This window comes from Ambystoma mexicanum, chromosome 9 (genome assembly GCF_040938575.1).
Source record: "Ambystoma mexicanum isolate Mex_15411 chromosome 9, UKY_AmexF1_1, whole genome shotgun sequence".
NCBI classification, from domain to species: Eukaryota; Metazoa; Chordata; class Amphibia; order Caudata; family Ambystomatidae; genus Ambystoma; species Ambystoma mexicanum.
The window spans coordinates 1477501887-1477523638 of record NC_090931.1 but is presented as its reverse complement, the minus strand read 5'-3'; the positions used below and the strand labels follow the sequence as shown (position 1 = coordinate 1477523638).

At 45.9% G+C, this 21752-nt stretch overlaps 1 long non-coding RNA gene across 1 annotated transcript in view; it reads left to right on the top strand.

Moving 5' to 3' along the window:
• LOC138489819 (uncharacterized) overlaps nucleotides 1–9474 on the top strand; it is a 122895-nt gene extending 113421 nt beyond the window's left edge. Inside the window, exon 3 of the long non-coding RNA XR_011274925.1 lies at nucleotides 9188–9474. This is a non-coding gene — a long non-coding RNA (uncharacterized lncRNA). The remainder of the gene's footprint in view (nucleotides 1–9187) is intronic.
• Nucleotides 9475–21752: the final 12278 nt, after the last annotated feature.

The following is a 21752-nucleotide window of genomic DNA, read 5'->3' as shown; positions in this document are numbered from 1 at the left end:
AACCTAAGGTCCAGTTTATCCTAGGATTATGTATGCGTAACCATGGTAAGCCTAAAATGAATCCGAAATGCGGAGCTGCTATGACGTCGAATCGTACCTGTTCACGATGTAGTCTCCGCATGTCAACTGTAGATCTTCTGTCTGATGCGTGATGAGTCCTGAAGATAAAGGAGACCCATCCACAGCCTTCACTTCTTCTTCCGGTCTTTTCTTGACTAGGGGAAGTCCTAGCTTCTGTGCCAACTGTGCATCAACGAAATTACCCATAGCGCCTGAATCGACCATGAGAGTTACTGGGACCTGTTCACCCTGCCATCGCAACTCTCCTTTAAGCAATACATGAGCTCCCTGTTTCTGATAGGCGTTAGCTAAGCTCTTTGGGGTGTCTTCTACTAGGCTCGCCTGGACCACCCTCACTGGCGAGCGGTGGCGTTTCCCGATTGACTACTTTTTGGCTTTGTGGGACACTCTTTCACAAAATGCCCTGCCTTACCACAATATAAGCAGAGCTTGTCTCGTCTCCTCTTGTCCTTCTCCTCCTTGGACAATGGTCCCCGTATTGTCCCAATTTGCATAGGTTCTTCTGAGCCAGTACTTCTTTCGAAGGGTTTACTGGGTTTTTGCTGATCTAAACGGACCATAGGCTTGGCATCCCATTTCCTTCTTTCTTGTCGTCGATCAATTTGGCGTTGATCTAAGCGCAATGCTAGATCGATCATCCCTGAACAGTCACATGGCTGTGGGTCTACTTGCGCAATTAAATCCTTAAGGTCTTCTCGAAGGCCTTGATAAAAATGCGCCATTCTTTTATCTTGGGGCCAGTCCGTTTCTACGGCTAATCTGTTGAATGCGGTGACATAAGTGACTAGCTCCTTACTTCCCTGTCGTAGAGTCAACAACTCCTGGTCTTTCTGCAGGGCGGCTGAACGCCGATTGAAAATCCAGCCAAATTCTTCAAGAAAATCTTCCCAAGAATATAAAAGGGCATCATCCTTACGAACCAATGGTGTAGCCCAAGAAGCTGCATCCCCACTTAAGTACGATATTACAAAGGCAGTGCGGGCCTGTTCTGTCCAGAACACCGTGGGTTTGGTTAAAAAATGTAATTGGCATTGCATGATGAATTGGTTATACTTCTGGGGGTCACCTTGGTACCGTTCTGGGGCTGCCAATGGTAGCGGAGGTTCTCTAGAGACATGCACTTGGACTGGTGTCAAGGGTTCGCGGGGTAATGGGGTTGCTTGGGCTTGACTTTGAACTGTTAGGGTATGGACCTGCCCTGCAAGAGTTAAATATTCCTGCCTAGTTGCTGCGAGCTCCTGTTTGAGCTCTTGTAATAAAACTACTACCTCAGCCATGGTTGGTCGTGCTGCCCCGGCACCTGAATATACGTGGGCTTGCTATTCTGTCAAGGCGTCTTCAAACTTGCCCGGCGCAGAGGCAGCACGAACTCCTGCCTCCCCGTAGGGTCTTGGCACCTGGACCTGATAGGAAACTCAGGCTACCGCAACCCGCCGGGGAAAGAGGGTTAGGGTCCGCTGAATGGATGGGTAGGAGATTGTAGGTTCACCGGAAAAAGGTTTAGGGAGAGGTTCTGGATGGGAATGGGAATTATAGGGAAAAATGCTCCTCAGCTCCTGCCGCCCCATCCTGGTCGTTCTCGTGGTGAGTTCTTCGCCCACTCATTCAATCCTCAGTCATACCATAACCAGTTATTAGGAGCCTTTGTAGTGGAGCTTGGAACCACTGCAGGAGCTTTTGCTTGGAGCTCTAACCACAACGGTTGCACCAAAACAGTGTTAGCATGAGCTTTATATTCCCCACTGCCTTCTCTCTGCAGTTACCAAAAGCCCGTGCTAACGTGCGCAAATACACGATATCTCTTGTCATTTACAGGGTACCTGGTAGCTTAGACAATATATATATATACTTTAGTAAGGAACCAGAAATGTACTTAGCTGCGGGTTGTGAGCTTGTTCTCTTGACGCGGCATGGGAAGTCCCCGAAAGTTCGTAGCAAGCTCCGCTGGAAAATACCAAAAATACAATGAGCATGTGCAAGATCAGACTACACCTTCTAGCACTGACTTGTGTTCCCAAAGCACTACGTGACCCAGTGGTGTGCTCGAATCGGGTTGTCTTCACCCGTGTTTCCGCACACGTGCCTCCTACCCTGCCCCGTAGGAGACTCGAAACTGTATGTGTCGGGTTGCCTCACCCGGAACGTTACCCTCAGAGTGTGCTCGGATCGGGTTGTCTTCACCCGTGGTTCCGCACACGTGCCTCCTGCCCTGCCCCGTAGGAGACTTGAAACTGTACGAGTCGGGTTGCCTCACCCTGCACGCGGATTTAATATCAAGAAGCACTTATCTCAAGTTGGCGCGGGGCCTGTGAGTTCAGGTGGGCGAAGTGCCCCGCGAAGGCTGGCCCTGAGCGGAGCGCTGGGAAACACGTCCGTCCTCCACTGAAGCCGGAATAGCAAGCGGGGAAGCGTGGGTGCGGTTCGCGCATGCGCTGTTCGTTGGGCGTTGCCCGCGTGCAGATATTTTCCTCCCAGCTGGCTTGTGAAGCACACGGCCTGCTGGGATATGTAGTCTCTTGATGTTTCTTAGTCCCTGCATAGTTTGCCTGCAATAGGGATGAAACATCCTCCTTATGTACAGCATATAAGGTTTACAGAAAGGGTTCACAAGGCTTTGGTGACTGTGGGATACTAGTTTCCTACATGACGTGCTGCCAATCTGCCCAGCCCTGACAGGTGAGCCGCATAAGATTGTGATCACTGTTAGTCATGGGTACGATTATTAAGGACAATTCTTTTTCAAACAGGTTTTGCGATACCCAGAAATAATCAATGATTGAATGAACCTTATTGTTTGACCACGTTTGCTTTGGAGGGCGGTCACCTGTCACATGCCCGTTAACCATTTGGCAATTCCTCATGTGGAGGGCTTGACTCCATTGACGACCCCGAGACGCAATTTCTTTGGCAGGAGCTGGCTTGTAACTCTGAGTTCCTTCATCGTACTTGAACCAATTGTAGTTCAAGTCTCCTGCACAAATTATTGAGAGATTCTTATGCTTCAATATGACGTCATCAAGTATGTGAATTGTGGACTCGATGAAGGATTTTGTAGTGATTTTCCCCGGGTTCCAGTACCCATTTAAAATGAGCAAATGCTTCCTTGCGCCTATGTTTGGATGATTTGATTGTAGTAAGGCGCTTTGTACGAACGGATTGGGGATATATACATCCTTGAGCTGCCACCATGTATTAATCCTAATCATCATTAGTAGGCCTGATGAAGGACACCCTATTTTGTTTTTGATTGCGGGATTTAGTAAGATCATAAATATGTCTCTAGTTGGAGGCACACTTAGCCATGTCTCTTGCAAACACATGACAAAAACTTTCCCCAAATCCACATCAAAATGATTAAATAAATGGGAGAACCCTCTGGTGTTCCAAGAGATGAAATCACGTGGACATTCGTTTCCGGAAATTAATGGCTAATGCTAGTCTGTTTTGCCATTTCTCGTATTGCTTTTAAAAGTCTGATCAGTATGCGATCTTTGGCGGTCGGTAGTGTGGTCAATCTGCCGCGGGTCCGAACGTCTTTGGTCCTTTTGATTGAAATTGGCCTGCCCTGGACTTAACTTTGGATTGGCATGACTAGGGCTTGTTGGTTCAAGAGAAATATGGAATCCATAGCTCAGTAATTCGTCCACAGCGTTCAAGATGGTGTTGCGGATTAAGGCAGACGAGATATGCAAGAGAACTTGATCGCAGCTACGTTCAGTTGCATACTCCACGATTTTTATGTCGTCAGATGTAATTGTTCGTAGTGATGGGATACAGGTGAATAATTTCATCACATTTCGACGATTCAAGTTCAAATCATCCTCGTCTTGATGAAGATAATGCAATCTTAATTTGCAAATTGAAAGATTGGTTCGAGAACTCAATGATGTGGAAGCCTTTGAGATGTAACGTACAGACTTATTTCCTTGAGAGCTGGTATGTTTTGGATTCAGGCGAGATGACTTTTGTTCCTTGTTTTGCTCAGACATCTTTGACTTATTATCAAATTTCGCGTTGCTGCTTGATTCCTTGTTTTGCTCAGACATCTTTGACTTATTATCAAATTTCGCGTTGCTGCTTGATGCTGACACTCTATTCGAAAAACGCCCCACTTGTGGAACTTCCAATGCCACGCCAAGGTTAGCGGTAGGTTGAACGTCCGACGTGTCATCAGAGTATGTGGATAGATCGCAAATATCGATCATGGATTTAGAGACATTCCCTACAAAGCTTTCAGGATCGGAGTCCATTCTTTGATGCTTACTGGAGTGGACTTCCGATGGCCCGACAGCGTGTGTTGATCTGACTTGATCTTTTGCGGTGTTAGCCACAGTCTGTTTAGTTGTATCAGCACGCTTAAAAAGGCCTGGGTTCGCATCTGTGGGTATATTGCGAATCAGGTTTCGTGTGTTTAAAGACGGTACACCTTTCCTGGTTACCTGCCTCGATTTTCTTGGTCGTGTTTGTGTCGATGGACCCTTTAAGAAACTTTCAGTGGTTATTGGTTGGCCTTCTTGTTGTTTTGGCGGTCCTTGGAAAATACCAAATGACACTATAGGCATTGTGTCAATGTGTATCACTGGTGGATCAGGCTGTGATTGGTACGTAAGTTGAGCAGGCGCTGAGGCATTGCCAATTGAGTCAGACTTGTGCTTGCTTGATACTGAAGCTTGATTCAGTTGAGACATTATTGAGGGGATGGCCTTGGGTATTGAGTTGGCTGTAGAGCTGGGAGATGGCCGCTCTTTTAGTTTGTTAGAGCCTTGACTCAAGGACTCTAATGAAGGAATTGAGCTTGCGTCGGATGTGCTCACAGATGATAATCCAATTGTTTGGGTATCCACTCTGGATATCGACTCAGCAGTAGAGTGCCGCATCCACTTCACTGCCTCAAGTAGACCGTCTGCAAGAGAGTCATTTTGGCAATGATGGCGTGCGGCGAGGTCGCTTAGGCGCTCTTGCCAGCGCAAGGTTCGCTCAGCTTCCTGGGTAAGCTGGCTTTGTAAAAAGTTTGTAACTGAGTTGAAGCTGTCCATCTTTTCTTTTAGAGAAATGATGAGTGAAGACTGGTCTTTGTGGGCCTCGTGGAGCGATTCATACATCTTAAGGAAGCGTAGAAGTGCAGCTGAAGAGGCGGCCAAAACGTTGTTGTAGATCTGCATGGCTGCTGCTGACGAGAGGCTAGGCTTAGACTCTGCGCTAGTCTTGTCGGCCGTATTTGAATGGGTGCTATTTACTGAGTCAGACTGGGGATCAGATGTTAAAGATGAGTCTCCATTTACGTTCATAACGGCACCCTTTGGGGCGTGTGGTGGGTTTAAGAGCGTTCCCCCGTGTCTCAAAGAATGCACTGGCGACATCCTGTGATGCTGTATACAAGAATTGTGTGACCGACGACTTAAAGCATGGGTTTCTCTATCATCAGAGCTACTGCGGCTGTGTACTAGGTTTCCACAATGTGGGGCAAGCCCCGACGAAAGGTCTATTAGCGCATCACAAGGAGGTTTTAGCAGCGCGTTACTTGACTTGTGGGCCCGGTCGGAAAAAGTCTCCTGGACTCGTTGGTTCTGGCCAACGAACGGGAAACTACTCGTTCGCGACGTAGCGTCGTCAGTCTCAAACAATTGAGTCCGTGGGTAAATGGAGGAGGCACAAGGGAATGTTTTTTTGAGAGATTTTACTTCAGCTTCTCGACAGGGGGTGGCTCTTTGTCCTGTGTTTTTGGAATCTATTTGATTCTTGTTGTTTGAATTGGTTGCTGTAGTGCCACCGGCCAGAATGGTGTCGTCGTGATCGTTGACACAAATAGCTGGTTCTTTCAAAAGTTTTGAAGATGGTACGTCCAAATTGTTTAGTGATATGGTGTCATCCTCGTCTTGCGAGGCTTCCATTAGCTCGGCGTCGGTCAAGTCGAATGCCGTAAAAAACTCATCTCCTTTGTCGGAGTGAATTTGAGTAACCGCAGCTGGTGATGCAACATTTTGTTGAAGGAAAGGCAGATCAAGCAAGGATAGTAAAGGTCTTTGTGGGAGGTAAGCTTCCTCTTTATTTACATCTATGGTTGCAATTGAGTTTTCGACCTCGCTTACTGGGTCAGGCTCAGTCACACCTATGGCCACAGAGTCTATTGACGGGCTCGATGGTCTCATTTCAATGAGACACTCATCGACAACAGTTACAGCTTCATTTAGGTCAACGTGACCAGATGATAGTGGGCAAGTTGTACTATCGGGGTTGCCGAAAGGGATGGTCAAACTCAATGAGCCTGCAATTTCGGCCCCGTTCTCAAAAATAGAGGTGTCTGTACTGGCAGGAAATAAGTCAGTTGATAAACATTCAGAAAGCTTATTCTTTAGTACAGGTGAGGGACTGTCACGGTGACAGGATATCGTTTGTACTGTACGTGAGTCCAAGCAATTCTCAGTCACATGTTTCCATGGCACTGTGCTTACCTTCGAGGACTCGAGCGACGAGTCGGCTTTCAGAGCGGTCCAGGGGTTCTGCATCCGACATTGTTGGATTGTCTTTCGTTGGGTGAGGGGGCCAGTGCCTGGAACCGCCTGGCCACTCGTGCCTGATTGCGCCATCATTGCGATTGCACTGTTCGTTGGAAGCCTCGACCAGCCGTGGACTGCCGTAGACTGACTCTACGCTCGACTCCGCGCACGCTCCGCGCTTGGTGCGAGTTTAAGTAGAGTACGCCCACCGGCACCAGCACCAGCAAGTTTCTTAAAGGCACAGTGAAGGGGGACTCCAAACGGCATCACAACCACGTCGCTGCAGCTCCTCTCAGGAAAAAAAAGATAGTCGACTGCCGTAGACTGACTCTACGCTCGACTCCGCCAAATAAATTGGGAGAAGTCGGAATTAGAGCCAGCGCAGGAGATGGAATTTCTGGGGTTCAGCTTAGAGATGACCCAGGGCGTTCTCAAGCTCCCGTTGGACAAAGTGAACTCAGTAAAGAAGGAGATCAAGAGCATGATGACGAAACAAGAGGTTTCTTTGAGGGAAATAGCGAGACTGGTAGGCCGTCTGTCATCTTCAATCCAGATATTCCCAGGGCCTCTTCATTACAGAGCGTTGCAGAGGCTGAAGATAAATCATCTCAGGAGAGGTCTCTCTTACAAGCAGAAAGTGCAGGTATCGCGGGAAGCGAGATTGGAGCTGGAATGGTGGTATTACCACATGGAAGCATGGAATGGCAGGGCAATATTTGGCTCATCCCCGGACCTGGTAATAGAGTCCGATGCCAGTCGATGGGGTTGGGGAGCCAGATGTGGAGACCGTTCGACAGGAGGGAGATGGTCGAGCCAAGAGCTGCGTCTCCACATCAATTGTCTGGAACTTCTGGCGGGTTCCTTCACAGTCAGGTGTTGGACCCGGGAAGGAGTGAAAGCTGCCATTCTGCTGAAGATGGACAACGATTCGGTGGTCTGATATATAAATCGACTGGGCGGAACGAGATCGAAGAGGCAGATTGGAATTCGAGATACCTGAGGAACTCCAGCGACTGGCAGCTGGACAACTCAATATTTCAGGAGATAATGCGTCGCAGGGGTCCGTGTCAGACAGATCTGTTCGCCTCCAGACTGAACAGGAAGATCTCCAGGTTTTACAGCTGGACACCAGATCCGGAAGCGACAGCGACAGATGCTTTTCTCCAGGCCTGGGGACCAGCAAGAGAATAAGCGTTCCCTCCTTTCGCCATGATAGTGCGCACAGTGGTGCAAGTCAGGTGGCAGCAAGCCACAGTGATTTTGATAACACCAGATTGGCGAGGCCAGGCTTGGTTCCCAGATCTTCTGGAGTTGTCGTACGAAGCTCCAATTCGGTTACCAGACAGAGAGAATATATTGTTAAACCCAGCAGGAGAAGTTCATCCATTGGTCTGGTCAGGGAGCTTGAGTCTAATAGCTTGGGCGGTTTCAGGAAAAGTTGGGCTAGGCCAGGACTTTCAGGCACAGCTCAAGAATTTATAAGGGAGTCATGGGTTCCGGCCACAGGGAAGGCCTATATAGTGGCATGGAATAGATGGAGTGATTGGTGTCTGGAGAGGAAAGTTGATCCCGTATGTACAGATGTAGTCCACATAGTGAATTTCTTGGCAGCGCAAGCGGCGCAGGCGAAGGCTTACAGGACCATTAATAATTATAGATCAGCGATTTCAGCAGGTCATGTGTATATTGGGAATAAGCCGGTAGGCTAACATCCCCTGGTATGTAGGCTTCTGAAAGGCATCAGATGCGTGAGACCACCTGCACCTGGATATTCTCGTTTATGGGATGTGAGTATAGTGTTAAAAATGTTTGGGCCTTGGCCAGATGATGAGTTTCTGTCTAGGAAAGCGTTGTGGGCTAAGTTAACTAACCTATTGTGTCTGATTTCTTGTAAGAGAGTATCCGATGTGAAAGCTTTAGAAGTAAATGGGAAATCCTTTTCACCCTCAGGGGTAGTGTTTTAGAAAGAGAAGAGAACAAAGACAAACATTAGATCAGTTGAGTACATGGCTTTTCCGGGTAAACCTAAACTGTGTCCAGTTAGGTGCTTGAAAGTGTATGAAGAAAAAGCAAATGAGGTGAGACCTGTGGGAGAGTGTCAATTGCTGATAGCTTTTAGGAAACCTTTTAGAGCAGTAGCGTCAGCCACCTGTCTAGATGCGTCAGATGGTGCATGGCTGAAGCAGGGGTAAGTCAATTTGGAGCACACTCCACACGAGGTGCTATGGCGTCATCTGCTTTTTTGGATGGAGCTTGTCTGGAAGATATTCTAACGGCGGGAGACTGGTCTGATGAGGACACGTTCAAGGACTTTTATTTTAGACCAGTGGAGCAAGTAGCGTCGTTGGTGGTAGGTAAGCAATAAACAAGCATAATCTGAGCCTCCAAGTCTTGACATAGAATACAGATTTTCCATACATTTGTTACAGAAAGTCATGATTCTATTAAAGACTCGGAGGCGAAAGATTATTCCACCCAATTTCAATTGCTGCTTTATAAGTAAATAATGTGATGTTGTAATAATGCAAGCTTGTATTGGTATGCTAATGTTGATATGTGATTGCCCACCCGTTCATAATGAGATTGGTAACAGTTTTTATTTGTTTCAGGGGCAGAGCCGAAAACGACACCTTGAGGAGATTATCAGGGGAAGTTAAGTCGTCTACCGGTTGGGACGTAAGTTGAATTAGTTCAGCGAAAGAAAGAGGAAAGACTATGGGATTGCAGAGTGTTATAGAGGAGAAGTGATCGTGATTGGGGAAATGAAGTCACATGTTTATCATACCCTATCAAAAATGGACTACAAATATCTTGGTTCTTATTGGGATTTGTAGTTTTTTGATATTGTTGATTCATTGATGCTGCTCGAGTAAAGTAAAGAGAAGTGAGAGCATAATCTTTCGCCTCTGAGTCTTTAATAGAATCATTACTTTCTGTAACAAATGTATGGAAAATCTGTATTGTTGCGACAGGTGGGAGACAATAACTTACTGTCACGCCCCGTGTGCGCAATAAAGATTGTTACCCGATTACCCGCAATCCTCTGCAATATTACCCACAAACCATCCATCATGTGACCCAAAAGCCTTCCAATAATATTGCCCACAATCCTTTGTACATTACCAATAGTGACTAATCCCGTGCACTAACGTGAGAGGGAGTTTAGATTCTATTAAAGACAGGAGGCGAGTATTATGCATTACAATCTTTACTTCTGAAACCACAGCAGCAAAGTAAAAACTTTTACATACAAAAAAGTTTAAATAGCAGAACTAAAACAGTTCACAGTCAATGTAAGGGGAGCTCCCCAATCCAACATGGAGGACAGGTCATGCCCTGCAGGTGACCAATGGGCAGAGACCCTCCTCTATATATGTCTTTTACTTCAATCCCAACTCCTCTGCAGCTGTCTAGCACCAGATGCCCACTGCAACGATCCAACAGTGAAGCGCTGAGAAATAAGGGATCCAGAGAAACTGGAGGAATCTCAAACTCTCTGCAAGCGGACACTACCACAAACTCTTCTGGATAGGACCTCTCACCCAAAGCTGAAACAATATGAAACAGAACAGAGTGGTTGGAATAAAAAACAGAAAAGAGGGTGGGATAATACTCACCTCCTCTCTTTAATAGAATCTAAACCCCTTCTCACGTTAGTGCGGGGGATTAGTCATTCTATGGCATGACAGGAGGCTTTATATTATGCACGTTTGAAGCCCTTGCATCAAATTAATTAGAAACATGATTAATACAATAGACACAATACCATAAAAAGGATACAAAATGTTTTAAAATGTTTTAAAACTTCTATTTTGACCAATCAACTGATTCCAAAATCTTTCTCAAGGCTAAGCTCCCCAGGAACTGTCCTAAATGGCATAGCAGTCTAACTGCAAAGAACGAGAAAGATGTGACAACTCCAGAATTCTCCACAAGGCACCAAATGCACCAAGATGCAAAAAGGGAATACCAGACAAAAGGACTTACTATAAGAATAACAGGAAAAAGGGCAGTATAAGTACTACCTCCTATTCCACACAAAACATTAAAAACACTTAATGTCATACCATCTTCTAGCAAACCTAGATAGCAACAGTGAGTTAAACATGTAGTTCTCCCGGATATAAAGAAAGCTACCCTCCCGAGGGTTGCATGCTTTGTTGGCCCTATCTCATGTGTTGATAACAAGAAAAGTATTAGAAAAAAACAAGACATATCACATGGGTACCCTGTGGAACATTGTTGGAAAGACAAATCTTTATTAGAAGGCCAAAGCGGGAGAAAAAAGGGGGGGGGCTTCATTAACATGTCATAGGAGAATAGGAGAAAAAAAAAACCTAGGTGGACCTCAATGAAAATAGACTTGAGGATCCTGTGCACGTAGAAGTGTCTACCCAGTGGTCTCCCCCTAACGACACAATTGTCCATAGTCATATGTAACACCTGTATACCAGAAAACCTTCCCAAACCAAAATACCAGAAATGTACTATGTCTTGTGGAGGCAGAAGCAGGATGAGAGAGTTGAGCCACACAATCCAGCAATTAGCTGCTAAATAGTATCCTGACTAAGAAGAGTCCAACCAGGGAACACTAATGACAAAAAGATATTCCTGTGAAATCCCTGAAAACACCAGGAAGAGCTAAATGGGCCAAGCCATAAAGACAGAGACCCTTAATGATCATTTGGAAGGACCTGACGAGTCAGATAGAAGTCTCGGGAGGAGAGAGACCCACCCAATACACCACCAGCTCCAGAAGTTGAGAACAAACACACACCTGAAAAGGTCAAATAAGGGGAAACAATAGACGAAAGCATTGCTGCCATCCTGAGCCCTTGAACAAGTACTCTGCTACCATGACAATAGGGAGCTATTTACATAAACCTGCCCCTCAAAGCGATACTTGAACTCCCCTGCTAACTGTGTTAGGAACTTGGACCTTATTCCCTCTCCCATGGTTGATATATCCACTAGAGGAAACAATAGACCAACCAAAGGAGGACACACTAAAATCCATAGTCTTGAGGAAGACTCTAGACTGCAAAGAAAAAATCGAGCACTAAGCAGTTAATATGAAGTTGCGTACCGGAGGAGGACTAACTTCTGCCTGAGAACATCTGAACTACCTTGACACCCCCAGCACACTTCTGCTAGCATCTTATTCCAGACAATCTCCAGAGGGAACCAAACAACTCTATCTGCCATGCAGGCAGCTAAGCAACTGAATCATTAACAAAGTGTTTCTCGAGTAATTGCACGGACAGAGCCTTGCGGGATGATAATGCTGAGGCATTGTAACACCCTGTGATAGAGAGGGCCATAATAACTTGGATGGAAGATGAACACCACTCCCCATCCCCTCTATCCTTCTGAGGGAGATCCTCCCTTCCTAGAGGAGGAGAAAAAACTTCTTCTACTTATCTTAGAAACAACCCCTAAACCAGAAGGAGAAGGATGCAAAGCCTGGGGTCCACCTTGAAGCACAGAAATTGAGGACCTTACGCTGTTCCAATATAAACTCTTGCACCCATAACCAGACCCCCATCACTGTAGAAGGGGCCCCACTAACTCCACTGGAGACTGGAAACAGAATACTTGACCAGAACAAGAATAACATCCGGACCTCTTAGGACCTGAGGTGAGCCTGCAGCAGCTCCACTAACCTAGTGAAATAAGAGGAAAATGGTGAAGAGAAAAGCAAACAGACGGGCGGGTGGCAAAATGCCCAGTGCGAGTTCAGCACTGGTCATAAATAAGAACTCCTGCTAAAGGGAAAAAAACAGAAACCATCAGGTGTTCCTCCCAGAGGTGTAATTTTATTATGCAATCCAGCCGAAGAGGGGCGGCGGGGGAGGGGGGATTATTAGGGGCAGGGACCTTGGGAAAAATCATTGCGCTCAGTAATTGAAAGGCTGTAAAGGGACACTGGGACCACCGTCCCTTCAAATTGAGGCCTGGACCTCTGCAGGCCTGAAAGGTTGACTGACATCTCCGGATATGCGGGGAAAGTAATCAAGGAAAAACTGCAACGAGAAACAAACTCCCTTGAGGGCAAAAACTTGGCTTGTACTCCTCGAGCAGAGGAGAATTACACACACCGCTAGACGTATTTAGCGGGAACATGCAAAGACTTGGGAGGAAAGGCTATAGTGGCGGGCTGTTAAATGTTATTTTTTTGGCAATCTCTAATATTTTAATATTGCCTTGTTTAATGCCATATTGGGACAACTAGTAAGAGAAATCATGCCGCCCTTTAAGTGTGGGAATTGGTGTTGCCAAGCAGGCAAACTTCATCTTCACATCAAGCCCCACAGCCCCTGAAATTAGTGGTTATTTCCCTCTTCAGCTTGTCGAGTGAGAGAAATCTGTAATCTGACTCAACATACGGTTACCATCCTTCCAGTCCTCAATTACCCCTCCTTTGGGGTCTTTCCCTTTCCTGGGCAAAGAAAGATACCAGGACTGTCTATCAAGAAGAAAAAATGTACTTCAGCAGGAGAAAAAGAAATTCCTAAGGAAGCAGACGGACTGAGTTGTCCTGTAATTAACTAATCTATGGGGCCAACAGGATTTTGCCAAAAGGACTAAGGTGAGCGTCTGAGCTACGGCTAGAAAAGGAAGGTAGGGACCCCCTATAGGTCTGTTAACTACCCCCCCAAACACTCTTTTCTTTAAAGTACTAAATAAGTAAGTAAACAAATAAATAAATAAATAATACAAAGTAATACCCCTAGGACGTGCGGTTACGCCCGAACAGGAGTCCGAACCCTGGACCCTTATAACAAAGTTGATGCTTACTGAGCCATCCGGGCTACTGCCAACAGGAAAAGCGTTAATGTGCTTCACACACCACTAAAAATATATTGCTTAGCAAAGGAGAACACTGAGCAAGTGTACTTCAAACTGCTTACCCTAGCAGGGTGTGGTAACCAGCCGTACGCGAATGGGTAACCTCGCACTAGAACACAGGCAAAGCCTGCAACCGAGCAGGTTATGGCACACTACAGTGAAGGCAATCACCTATGCCATATGCTGCGCCTAACAAAGCTGCATAGTGGCAGCGCCTCTGGCTCTTGAGCGGGCGGGACGGCCAAATATATATTGTAAAATATCATAATTTAAATAACAAATTAAAAATATAAATTCTAAAAATATATAAATATGTACTGGTCCAGGCGGGAAACAAACCCAGGTCCGCCTGCATGGAGAACATGCAGCTCTATCATTGAGCTATCCTGCTTCTGGAGTGAAGCAGAAGCTTTTGCTATATTTTAACACAAGTACATATAAATACCACAGTCACTGAAAAGAACCATAGGGGAAACATTGCAGAGATTTGAACTAACGCTCTCCTGGACTCATGTCCATCTTTACCACGTTTATTTAACAAAACTTCTCTGAGCTAGACTAATAAGCAACTGATGTGATGAAATCTGAAAACATGCTGCAAATAATTTGTGCTAGCTAAGAATTGCAGAGAATGAATTCATCAATGTACAAGCTGTAAACAGAATGCCTTTAGTGACATGAGAAGTCATCCGGCGCTCATGCATCCTCACACCTCTGATGTAATTTAACCTGTACTGGCACGTTGTAAATCACTGTTAGTGACCACCGAAAATGTATTTACAACATTGACATTTTTCACCCTCTGCCACTGCACCTTCACGCACACTGCTGTGTGCTTCGTAGGTGGCTTGAACTCAGCACTTTGCTGATGTAAGACCCATGCTCTAATCATTGCGCTATTGGGCTGCATGTCCTGTCACACGCTGCAGAGGGGCCATCCCCCAGGGGTGGGTCAAGTCCCAGGTTCACACACAACCTGTGGAAACGCCCTGTCCACGACGCCCAGTGGGCACTTCCATAATGAAACCTGAGAACGCCAATTACCGCTTTCTAACAGAGCAAACTTCGTCCACACGGAACGAAATGCACCCTGTGAGTCAGCCAAAGGACTGCTTTAAACAGAGAGGACCGCGCGCGCCGGGTCTGAAGCAGAAGCTTCTGATAGACCGGCGCGCGACAGGTTTAAATCATTTGTAATGAAATTAACTGTTAATTATCACGCACTTAATACTCAGACGTTTACAAGCGCGAGCGCTAACATTCTAGTAACAAACAACACACTAATAAAGGCAACGGCCGCACACGGCCTACCAGATACAATGTTATCCAAGCAGTAAAATTTCCCTTGTATAATAAAGGTACCCCAATATATATATTTACATTTATATTTATATAATTTAAGGCCTTAATGTACTATTAAGGCCTACTACTGACTAACATGCAAGACACAACTGAAAGGAGTGACTTAGCTGTGGTGTCAGCAGCAAAGAAAGAGGAGTTGGGATTAAAGTAAAGGACATATATAGAGGAGGGTCTCTGCCCATTGGTCACCTGCAGGGCATGACCTGTCCTCCATGTTGGATTGGGGAGTTCCCCTTACATTGACTGTGAACTGTTTTAGTTCTGTTATTTAAACGTTTTTGTATGTAAACGTTTTTTCTTTGCTGCTGTGGTTTCAGAAGTAAAGATTGTAGTGCATAATATGAAGCCTCCCGTCATGCTATAGAATTCTTTATTCGGTACATCCAACAGAAATCATTCAAACCCTCACTTGAAGGAAATCTCACACGCCTATTTTCTATGTCCTGTGATGACTTCTTGTTACAGTAATTGATCTGCCTGGGATTCACTTGCATTTTGTGTGGCATGAAGTGACATGTCAATTTCTGGGAGTCCTCTGTGACAGTAGAGGTTTGTATAAGGGGTGAAGTGAGACAAGAAGAGGTAGTGTGTATAGTAATGTCTGTAGAGTTGCTGGAAAAAAGGAGCACATCTTTTACGCATCACAGGATTCTCCAGCAGGCCTGGATGTCTTCCTGTGCGTGGGTCCCCGGAACCAACCGTACATCACTGAATAGGCAATTGATGTTTGCTGTCGGGATCGTGCATCTAGTTCCGTGGGCAAGTCCTGCATCAGGTCTCTTGCATAGGGGCAATCCCAGAAGGGATGGTACTCTGTCTCGTCTACCGTGCAGCCTCGGGGGCAGTTTTTGAAGAGGTTGAGACCTCTGGTGTGCATGAAGGCGTGCACCGGGAGATACCCCTGGATGGCCATCCAGGCGACGTCTTTGTGCTTGTTCGTGAGCCTTTTTGAGGCCACATGGCCGTACACGCGCTCTGCGCCCTCTGACGATATGGTCTGGATCTGCTCGCAAACGTCCCTGTCACAAATGCTTTGGTGGATAGCCCCAGTCTTCCACTGGCCTGCCGCCACCGCCTCCAGCTGGAATTCTCGTATAAAACGCTCCCCTTCAGCGTAGTACCAGGAGTCCGTCCAGTTGTATGGGATCCTGGCGTCCCACAACACCCATCCCAGCCTTCGCCATACCGGGAGTAGGAAGAAGCGGACCATCAGGAAGCCCACATGATTTTCATCACTGCTCCTCAATGTGAGCCTCACGCAGTTGCAGGTGAAGAAGCCTCTCAGCATGGTAGGGATGTCCGGCACCCCCTTCCCACCTTTGTCATGTGTTTTGTACAGGGTTGCTCTCTTTACTCTATCCATCTTGGAGTTCCAGATGAAGTAGAATACCATCCTCGTGATGGTTTTTGCTGTCGTTTTCAGCACGGGCCAGACCTGCGCAAGATACTACAGGACCGGGAGAACATTGTTCCCCAGGGGCAGCGTCTTCCCTTCTATGGTCAGCCTCCGCAGGCTCCACAGCCCCAACTTTTGCTTGGCTTTCACCACATGCTCATCCCACGACCTTGTTGCGGCCCCCTCATAGCCGAATCGCACACCCAGGATTTTCATGTGGACCGGTCTGATGGGTAACGGCAGGGGGTTGTACATTGGGTTCCAGTCCCCGAAGAGCCTGGCCTCTGATGACGACGGAATCCTGCCGACGGATGATCCACAGCCTCCTGAGGAACTACGCGATCATCGATGGGCCGGAGGACGACAGTGACGGCGAAGACGAGGAGTGAGTAAACGTACATTTACATAACCTGTTTCTATGCTTTCTCTTCCAGGACCCACCTCAGGGTGGAGAAATAGATGGAATCGCCGACCGCACTTGAGGCGGTAAAACGAGGATGTGTAAGTAATGCGCACCTAACCTAACATGACCTTTTTCCTATACAGCGAAAGAGGTCGACAGAGTCAGGCTTGTGCAAAAGTTGTCAAGACTATTCTTGAAGACTGATGAGTAAAAGGGCGATTCTGAAAGTGATGATTCACCCATATCTGAATGGATGATGAACACGACAAAAAAAAAGAAATGTCTGTGGAGTTGCACCCCATAGTTTACACCTGCATACATGCCCACGCCTTTCCACAGCTGTGAGTAAGATTTTGTAACAGAAATTGGAAGAAGTAACTGTTCCCATTGTAGTGAATTGGGGTTACAAATATTTAAGAAGGGAGAAAATAAAACACAGCACCCTTTTTGAAGAAATAATCGGTAGTCTCTGCCTAAATTGGGTGGGTTGGCATGTGTGCACCTGGGAGCTTGATAATATCAACCTGAAGTGAATAATATGAGCACTGGCAAAGCAAATCCTATGGCAATATTATGCTTCACTTTCTTTTATTACTCTCAACAACAGCAAAAACAAACACTTTTTAAGAACTACAAACCAAACAGTACAACATGAAAGATCTGAGGTTCTGTAGTTTCTCATGAAAAAAGTCCTCTCCAGGCCACCGTAAGGCCCCTCCTATCCATGGCCCTAAAAGCCCCCCCTCGTGTTCATTCATTCCTCTTTCTTAGCTGCTCTCAAAGAAGATAAGTGTTTATATGTTCTCTCTCACAGTTTTTGCAAATAAGCTAATTGTTCAGCTGATTATGCCAGATTGAGTGTGTTTGATAATGTATGGATTGATAGAGGCTTTATCGAGTGTGAGCTGCAAGACAAACGCACCAGGTGTTCCCCACACATAGGCACGCTGCTGAATCCACCGGCGGGGACAGCCGAGAATGGGGAAAGCCCAGGGGTTTCCGGCCCAACACTTGCTTTGCAGAGCGGGACAGAAGCGAGTGCAGGGCGTGCCATCCTAGCACTACATAATTTCTGCGCTGAGTACAGAGGGCCGGCGGACGGGAACTAGAACCCAATCTGGGGGCTGCCACTATTTCGGGTGATAGTCACAGTGTGATCGCCTGTCTGCATCGAAACAGGAAATCAGATCATTAAATATCACTTCTAACGCAGCCTTTAAATTACTGCGCCGCATTTGATAGTGGCAGCAGGCGTAAACAAATTTGAAAGTCTCAAATGTGGGTTTTAGGCCCAATAAGCAGCTGAGGATCTGGGGTCAGAACCTTCAAACATTAGACCCCTCATGCAGGAGGGTGTAAAGGGGAGAAAGAAAGTCCGGAAGGGTTGCCCCTCTCAAACTCCACCGGACCACGAATATCACAAGAACGCTCGCCATATAGATTTCGAGAGAGTAGCATACCAGCTGCGCACAGCGTTGGCAAATCGCAAAGGGTCCAGTGACCCCCGGCCCAGGGTAGAAAAATATGGGAGTCAAGTGCTCTTCAGCTCCATCAAGAATAGCCATAGTGGAGCTAGACTCCCCGTCAGAGGAAGAGAGCAAGGGCTCTAAAGGTCGTACGAAAGAGAAAAATACAGGTCGGACCCTGGAGGAAATATCTGATCCTGACAACATGTTCGACCCAGACCTGATGAGACACCCGAGATCCTCAGCATGGACCCGCTCACCCAGAGTAGCAACATATCTGGGAATCCACCTACGCAAACCACCATGGTTATGGAACCCTTTGCTATGGCCATCTAAAATAACCTGGAAATAAAAGGTATTACAGCAGGGGACAGGCAGTTTAAATTTAAACTGTTTGCGGATGACATATTAGTTTATATGGTGCAACCCAGGATGCCTATCCCAGCGTTATTAGAAGTCTTTCCGGGTTGAAATTAAAAAAAAGAATGCATTGGTTTTACTACCAATCAGCTCTGCTACTCACGGAGCGACAGAACAGTAAAGAAGCTTTGAGTTTGCACTTCGGTGGGAGGGCCTCAGATATTTGAGAATATGGCTGACTAGTTCCCTGGACAGGCTATATGAGGTGAGTGACCACACCTCTGGAAGGTGACTTCACTGGACATTGATCGATGGTCGGGACCATTTTTATCCTGTATGGTTTGATTGATGGCAATCATAATGTGCTACTCAGAATGTATTATTTTGTTTCAGTGTTTGCGATTGAGGTTTGCAAAGAGTTTCTCTCCTGCAGTCAGAGGATAGTACATCAATTCTCAGGCACAGGGAGAAGACTGAGGATAATGTGGCTACGGGTACCTCAGAACAGGTTTCCTGATAATGCGGATTGCCCCCCTCGCACGTTATATCACATCATATGGTGTTTGCCCTACCTGGAAGCGCCTAGCGGGTGGGATAAGATAATTTCCATCCCAACAGCAGTCAGAGGATAGTACATCAATTCTCAAGCACAGGGAGAAGACTGAGGATTCTGTGGCGATGGGTGCCTCAGAACAGGTTTCCTCGAAGAGTACGGACTCATAGTGCTGGGTGTTCTTTGGGAGGTTTAGTAGGTGAGAAGTAATAGATGGGACATTTCTCCATGGCCACCACCACTTCACTGCACATGGGGTCTCCCCTGTGTGAATTTATACATGAACCCCTACGGTTTCAAGCCTGCTATGAATGGGGCTTGGTTCGTATATGACAAATATGGGGAAACGGGAATATATAGAAGCCTGACCCAATAACCAGCTGATTTGAACATAGGCTTCCTTTCAGTCTTTCTGTTCATGCGGTTGAAGCACACGTTTACACATGCTAGATGGGACAATCTGCTTCATACAGGACTAACTGCATTTGACAAGCTCCTAGACACATGTAAGCACATGAAGGGTTTGATATCCCGCATCTATAGAGAATTGTCTCTGGGGTACCACTGAGCATTAAATACAACTGGGGTGAAAATCTTGGGAAATCATTCTGGGACAGGCAGTCTTTGATGTTCTCATATAATGCATTTAAGTCCTCAATTTCTTCACAATACAAATTGCACAGAAGAAAATGCCTGCATAGATGACAAAACCTGCATCAAAAACTCCCCAAGATGCTCTCTGATGCCATCCTGACTACTGGAGGGATTGTGGTGAAGTGGGCACATACTGCCATAGGTGGTGGGGTGAAGTAAGGCCCAATATATGGAATGTATAACTAGAATAATGGAAACACCCCATGTCCTATTTGGGTTGGCCATTTAGGGAGCGGTGTGAGGAATTCGAAAATCCACAGAAGAAGAGGTCACTCGCCTGGACTTTTTGATTTTTGTTTATTTAAAAGGAATGAATGATGGGAGATCAACCTCTGGAAAATATGAGGAGCCATTCCCGCACATACTTTCCAAGCTCACCGCACAGCAGAAAAATAGTCACGTACTCTTGGAGTACACAGTTTACCAGTGTCGCCCTCCCCTGTCATTTGCAGCTGACACCTGAAAGCTCTGGGTACATCAAAAACCTCTGGCCGTGGGCAGCCTGATTAGCATTTCAAGGCCCCATGGATTTGTATCTCCATTGTCACACCTTACTGGTGGTGGCGAATACTGATTAATGTTAATTAGCGGGCCTCAGGGAGGCCTGGGTGCAGGAAGTGACAATGGAGACCAGAGACCAAAACCCCTTTGTAATGCGATGTGTCAACTTGGTACTAACGCCCCTCATTGGTACGAAAGGGCAGTAAATGTCCTCTCTTGAACCACTCCTTTTAGAGCAGGGAAGCATGTGAATTGTAGGAGATGAAAGTTTGCCTGCAACCCTCTAATACAAAGGAGGCCCATGTTGTGACCAAGAGCTGCAAATGGCTCAGTTAATTAGGGAGACACTTTGATGTACAACAGACAGGAAGATGGGTGGGACTTAGAAACATATGTTGGCATCCTTCCCCTGTCTGTTGCCAAGTGCTCTGAATCTGAACTGACGCATCACTGAAGATTGTTGGTGGGGACCCAGGATTGGTTCATTAAGGTGGACATAGCCTACACCAATCACTGGGACCCGTTTGGCTTTAAAATAGGGCTGAGCCCCTCATTGATGAGATCATCTGAAGACTTCAAAAGGAGTAAGAAGAAGGACTCATTTGAACCTGAGCTTAAGGTACAGTCTACCTTACTTTTTTAAACAATAGAAGTAGATAGCAAATACCATCAGCTTACAGTAATCATTAGATCTATGCTGTATTTAATACATTGTCACAAAATATTTTATTAATGACACTAGTTATACAAAAACACAATTCACAATTCATTCCATAAAAAACGAGAGTACAATTACTTCCTTAAAACAGTAGTGAGAGTTAAAACACTGTCTACAACCCGACAATATAGTTGTGACATATGGGCCTAAATGGGTTTAGGTAACATGTTATTAATAGATGTTCAACAGATGATATGAGTGGTGTAGGGGCATTAGCCAATTTAAACCTCTCTTGGCTCTTATTTTTAGAGTGCGTTAGTCATCTAGTGGTTACTTGTCTAGAGATGGGAACTCAACATGTTTCAGTTCTCATATATTGGTATAGGAACTTTCATCAGGAGGTATGTCACTGTGATTTAAGATAATACAGTAAAGACAGAAGATATTAAAAAACAATAATTGTTGTCAATAGTTGTTCTTGTTTGAAGTTTCTAGCATCAGACTTTTCGTATTCAAACTGTAGCTGTTGGTATTAAGCATAAAAACAAAGAAGGGCAGCTATAATTGCTTAAATTCTTCGTATAATCTTATTTTATATCAAAGGGGGCTGGGCAAGATAATTACCTAGTCCAATGATTTTGAGTGTGTCCAAAGGGATCTGTCCTGAATAGAGCAGGATTTTGTCTTTATGGTCAGTGAATGACTCTGAATTCAGTCATATACGACCTGCAATTTAAATTTGCACAATTTTAGAAAGACTGCTGTGGAGAAGACTGGCCTATATCGCTCTGGATAACCATAGTGATAGGTTCAGTATTTTGGTGGCTTATCTAATACATAGGTGCCTTTTTAGCGATCGATGGTTTATCGAAGTCATGGTGGGTCATTACGACCCTGGCGGTAAGTGTTTAACAGCGCCGTAAAGGGCTACGGCGCCGTTAAACATTTACCACCTGATTACGAGGTCCCTTT